Raw genomic sequence first — 6,301 nt, forward strand, 5'->3', positions numbered from 1 at the left:
TAATTTTCTTTTGAATGATTTCTGAATGCTTGAGACTACGAAATAAAATAGACAACTGTATTAATAAAGTCATAGCCATAGGTAACTGTCGAGAGCTACAATCGTAATTTGTAAATAACACAATTTATTTATTTATTATTCTATTAAAGTTCTATTTTGACCCTTTTAGTGTTTTTTTTTTTTTCATAATATTTGAGGAAGGGGGCACAACAATACAATCCTCGCCCCCTTTCGTCACCTCAGCCGCCCCCTCATCAGTGCTGCATTGGCGCCGGCTCTGCTGCGAGGTAGCAGGGCCATATTGACCGCAGCTTATTCGTCGTTTGTTTCCCAGATGGGTGCTGCACTCTGCGTTAGTACATCCAGAATCACTATATATAGCCTACAAGTAGGTGTATGGTTATTTTTGTCAGATCATGTCGCAGGTATAAATCAGGATTTTAGCAGGTTAGGTTTGAAAGTGACTGCTGGTTAATGGGTCACCTTTAGTCACTATTTATATTGTTTCATGTATGACATTATTGGGGATTCAGTTGTATTAAAATATAATATGTGACAATTTAGAGCACAGAGTGACATCAGGGATATGCTAACTATCATGTGACGCCCTCCGGTGGGCTATGCCGTGTCCGAAACAGATCCCTTGGTCATTCCTTCATTTATAGTATTTGGAATATAGTGAAGAAGGTGAGAGAGCAGGGTATGTCCCAAATGACATACTTCACATGATGCAAGTAAACTAATCACTCTACCATCATCTCAAATTAAACACTTAGGGGTTTTTTTTTTAATTAAAGAATACAAAACTTTAATTACAGCAAAGGCAAAACTAGACATTCACCAGAAATACATGAAAGCCACTGAACACATTGAAACTAAACAGAGCATCATACATTAAGTAAATGTACATTAAATAGTTAAAATAAAAATAGATAAAATAACCCAAATAGACAAATTAAAATTAGAGATAATTTAAAAAATGGGGCAACACTATTTCACAATAAGTCATATGTTATCAGCAAATCAAACAGTTCTTTTTCATTTTGACGTTTGAGATCTTACATGTTTTGTCCAACATGACTTCAGTCATCATCAGACTAATGCACAGTCATCTCTGTAGGTGATATTTGCTTGCACAATACCTGATAGAGCCGCCTATACTGAAACACTGAAATAGGAGATAGGGAGCAGTTTCAGACACAGCTGTAGTCTCACAAATTCCTGTGGCATATATATGTAGGTCTATTAAGGTCTTATTGTACAAGAACTTATGTCATGTAAAAAAAAAAAAAAAAATTAAAGTAGCTGCACTTCATTTAAATCATTTTTAAAATGTCAATGTTATGGATGTAGTTTACATTGACATTGTTTTCAAATTTCCAGTTGAAGTAAATAGACTTTTCACAAGCTATGGAGCAGAAGCCAGCAGGAGATCTTTAAGTCGCCGTAATCATTCTGCAAGACCTCGCAGTAGCTTCACAAGAGTGTTCTGCTGCTTAAGTAGCATGACACAGAGTGTTGCACCAGCAAAGTCTGAAAAGGAGGAACTGGAAGCTGCAGGACTTGGAGAGAAAAAAGTAACATTTTTGGTGGGTATGGTTATGATTATGATATGGTTTTTTTTGTTTATATGTTTTCAAAGTTTTGCTTCCTAAAATTGTGATTTATCTGTTCTTTTTGTGTCTCTTTACAAGTGATGAAAGTAATGCAGAAGAGTTTAAAAACTATATTCTAACGACATATTCAAAACTTGAAAACTGTGGGGCATTTGAGATTTTAAAAACATCAGGCTTGACCCGATCAGGGAAGCTGAAAATGGGACACGCTGTCATCTACATACGTCCTATACTAAAAGACTTAGATCTGTCCAGTTCTGTAAGTTTTTTTTATTTTTATTATTTAATTTTTTTATACAGCAAATTACTTACTTGCTAAATTCTGTGCTTATCACATTTTATGCAACACAATAGTGTTTTTTTTTTTTTTCATAATGTACATGACTTTATTTTTATTATTTTCATTTACAGTTATCTAAACTTCTGAGATTGCTCTTAATTTTTAAGGTTGTCTGCGAATCTCCTATGCTTGGGCCAATGGAGAGATGTCTTACCTGTGAAAAACAGTTCAATTTCAATGAACTGAAGGGTGAACGATTTAACCCTGGAGCAAGACTGGATGTAATTTTTGTTGATGATTCAAAAGCAGCAGAGGGAGCCGTGGACGGTGGTGGTCCAACTAGAGAGTACCTCAGATTGCTCCTTAAGGCTGTCCAACAGTCTAGCATATTTGAGGGCCCTGAAAATAGTTAAAGGTTGTGGCTTGACACAGAAGGTAAGCATTTGAACTAAGGGTATATATGGTCTGCTTTTTAAGTGAATACCAAAAGACATGTATTAAGCTCTGTCTTTTTGAAATGGTTTCATAGCATTAAGCCATTGTAGTACATTGAAATATTCTTCTTCTTTATAGCATTGCATAAAGGTATCTACAGGCAGATATCACAAATTATATCAGTTTGTATAATTCATGGAGGAATGGGGGCACATTTCTTTTCAGAAAGGATCTTTCTCCAGGTTTGTGGTAAACCCACCTCTCCTCCAACCTTGGATGAAGTAGATGATGAGACCTTTAAAGAGATGTTTTGCAAAGTAAGTATTTTTCTTAACTGCAGTGAGCAAAATTTGGAAGAATACCATTGTACCCCTATTAATAGAGTGATTTTGTATTGTAGCTGCATTAGGACTGTTTGTATGTTTTGTTTATCTTTTTTCAGATAAAAGAAGATGATAAAATTGCGAGTCCATGATTGGTGCCTTTAGATCCATTAGTACTCTTAAGCACCGGGACATGCTGGTACAGTCAGCTGTGGAGTATTAATATGTTGATGGGAGATGCAGGGTTGCACTGCAACAGTACGTAGTATCACAAATGTTCTTGTTTATTGAAATTATTTTTAGACCTTGTTCTTTGTAGATTCTGTAGATGTTTTTTACAGGTTTGTTGATGGTTTTAACACCCTTGGACTTCTTCAAGAAATGCAGATACACACAGATCTGTTTCATACCGTGTTTGTTGAAGACAAAAAACCACTGAGATCATCAGACCTGACATCACTTTTTGAAGTAAACCTGTCAGATCAAGACACCTATAAGAGAGAACTAGAGACAAGGACTTTGTGCTACTGGAGAGACTGGATCATTGATGTTAAAGGCATTTACAAATCTTTTTTATTTTAAATTTTTTTTTCTTATAAAGTTTTATTTATAGCTGATGTAATCACAATTTATATATGATTAAAAGTGCAATATTACTTTAATAAAGTGGTTCTTCCAACAGGTTAATGTAAATGACATTTCACACCAATACTGATAGATATGCTTACCTCCCTGTTCCAAAAGAAGAGAGCAGCTAGAGATGTCATTGTTCGTCTTAAATAACAGTATTAATACTAAATTAGATTTTAGACACTACTGCAAATTTTGTATTTGTGCTGTCAACACCGAACCATAGCATTTTTCAAAACATCACACAGTAGCATAGTTTCCCTCCTCAATCGAATTTCTCCATAAGCACCAAAGAAAATATTCCCAGAGGCAACACTTACAACACTGTATTAAAATTGCCTATCCATTATAATTATGAGTCGTTCAAAATACACATATGCAATGTGTATTTTGACTGGTAAGAACTTGACTGGTTAAATGGTTAAAGTGCATTGTCACTGAATAAAACAACTGAACGACTTTAACATTTTATGTTGTAAAAAACAACCATAGTATTTTCATTCTAGCAGTTCATGGCTTTGTCATACCATTGAATTGTGATCAAAATCACAATTCGGTGGCATTACAAAGCTATGAACTGCCAGAATTTTATATATTATTACTCAGTTGTGTTTGGCTGAAGAAGTAAGTCATGTACACCTAGGATGGAATGGGGGTGAGTAAATTATGTGGTAAATTTCATTTGGGTGGAGTTTAAATACTCTTGTATGAAAAATGTTTAAATGTTGTATGAAAATACTGTTTTTTTTTTTTTTTTTTTGAAAACATAAAATGTTAAAGCTGTCAGCTGTTTTATTGTTCAGTTACAATGCACTTTAACCATTTAACCAGTCAAGTTCTTACTACATGATGTTCATTGCTAAAAGCAGTAGCTAAAATAAAAACTTATGTAAACACGTTTATTAACTGATGGATAACTGTTTATCTTGTTCATCTTGCCACTAATTTTAACAGTGGCTATACTGACATTGTTCCAACTGTTAATGAGTTTAAATTGTTTACAGTGTTAACACATAAATTAAATGAAAGGCTTTTTCAGATGTAAATGTGTCTGTGGTTCCTGATCAACAATACAACATGTCTGTCTGATATGCACATATACAATATCTATGCCTAAAGTACTTTAAACCTTTACAGGAGATTACTGTGATTCACCAAGCATTTGTTTTATTGCAAGAACAGTGTCCATGTAGACAGATAATGCATCTGAGAAAGGTATTTGGCAGAAATGCATCTGATCTGGATTTGCTAGAGTTGGCACGATCAAGCCACGAGGCAGATCCAACTCAGGAACATGAACACCTTCTGCTTGTTGCCCTTATAATTCCCCCACTACAACAACAACAACAACAAACAACAACATCAACAATAATAAAAAATCAATAAGAACAAATAAAAAAAAATAAATAAAAATAAAAAAATAACTGATCAGTACTTAAGTTTCAATGTTTAACCTTAGATTTTCCATTGTATCAGACAATTTATCAGTGAGGAAATCAATTAAATAAATGGGCCATGCTTCCATAAAAGCAAAGTAAATAACTAAACCACTGCTAATTAACCTGATTGGAGTTTTCCTTCTCATGATTTGACCAAAGCTGCAGAGGAGTTCTGCTGCCTGCAGATCTTAGACTGTGACTATTCCAGGCACTCTGAAATTCTTGCAGATGCCTCTGAAGTTGTGGCATGTAAGACCAGTGCAAGGCAAACAAGTCCACATCCTGGTCTGCATTAAGCCATCCTTCATCGTCCCATCGCACTCTAGAGGGAACACCATATATTTATACAGCAGACAGGAAGCTTTACAGCACTGTTTGAGCCTTGTTGTTTGTAGCAGCTTTTAAGTACACCACAAGCCGAGAATATCAATCCCCCCACGGATAACAATTCTCCATCTGCAAATTAAAGCATTAAAGAATAAGAATTTAATTAAGAAAAGCATTCAAGAATACAACTGAATACCTCATGTATTAAAAAAAACATGTCCCACAAAAGCACACAAAAATTATATGCAATGGCTAAAACATTTAACATGCTTTGTGCCCAATAGCAGAGGAACAGGGGTGTCGCACCCGTGGGAGAAGTGGGTGTTTTAACACCCACACTTTTCCCGGTGAGAGGGATCAACACCCGCACTTTTTCTGCAGTTTTTCCGCAGTTTTGCATAAACACCTTACTACAGCCGCTCCTCCGTTTCTCTGGCCGCTCGGTGTCTGCACTCGCTACGGCTGCCTCCTCTCCCCCTCCCTCTCAAACATGACACCGGCTTTAAGTGTGACCGGCTGATGATTGGCTGTACTGCCTTAAGTCCTGCCTCTCTTGGTGTGTTATATTTATCGGTCAGCTTGTGCAGAGGAGGCGGGAACTTATGGTTCCCTATCAAGGCGGTAACTCAACATTACGTCAGTTAAGACGTATATGGGAACTCCTCCCTTCTCCACTTTCGCTGAAATCTTATGGGCTAACGCCAGCTGGGGACAGCTGGCCAATTGACGCGAAGCATGCAAATACTGACAGGTCAATTACGTCAATTACGTCAGAATCTCTTTCTTCACACTAAAAGTCTTATCTAAGTCATCATGGAAGTTGCATTACTAGGACTACTCACCCCTGTTTTCCTCTCCGCATCCGATGGCTGCTACATGCCAGATTTGCGCGGGTCCCATTGACCCGCCCGACCTTAACCAGTTCTGTGTCACCTGCCTGGGCCTCGCCCACGCCGAGGCGGCACTCACGGACAACATGTGCGCCCACTGCGCCGAGCTGCCAGTGTGGGCCCTCAAAGCCAGGAGAGAAGTGGGATGAGGCCCAATGCCGCCAGCGAGCCGCTGGTGGGCCCTCACCCACCCGAAAACGAGTTTGACACTGTCAGCTTCGCGGACAATAGCTAACCCCCACCCCCCTCCACGCCATCGCGAACTTCGTCACCTTCAAAAGAGCTGGCGAGGAAGACAACTCCATGTCGCTCCCGGCGTCGTAAAAGGATTGGGGGTCTCAGTCCGACCTCCCCGACCAAG

General features: G+C 37.8%; 1 long non-coding RNA gene across 1 annotated transcript; it reads left to right on the top strand.

Moving 5' to 3' along the window:
- The first annotated feature begins 572 nt into the window (after positions 1-572).
- LOC122140486 lies at positions 573-3,541 on the top strand. Its single transcript, XR_006157167.1, has 5 exons — positions 573-1,589; positions 1,695-1,875; positions 2,064-2,331; positions 2,557-2,648; positions 2,774-3,541. It is a non-coding gene; the product is annotated as an uncharacterized LOC122140486 (long non-coding RNA).
- The last annotated feature ends 2,760 nt before the right edge of the window (positions 3,542-6,301 follow it).

The sequence above is a fragment of the Cyprinus carpio genome, chromosome A4, assembly GCF_018340385.1.
Source record: "Cyprinus carpio isolate SPL01 chromosome A4, ASM1834038v1, whole genome shotgun sequence".
NCBI lineage: Eukaryota > Metazoa > Chordata > Actinopteri > Cypriniformes > Cyprinidae > Cyprinus > Cyprinus carpio.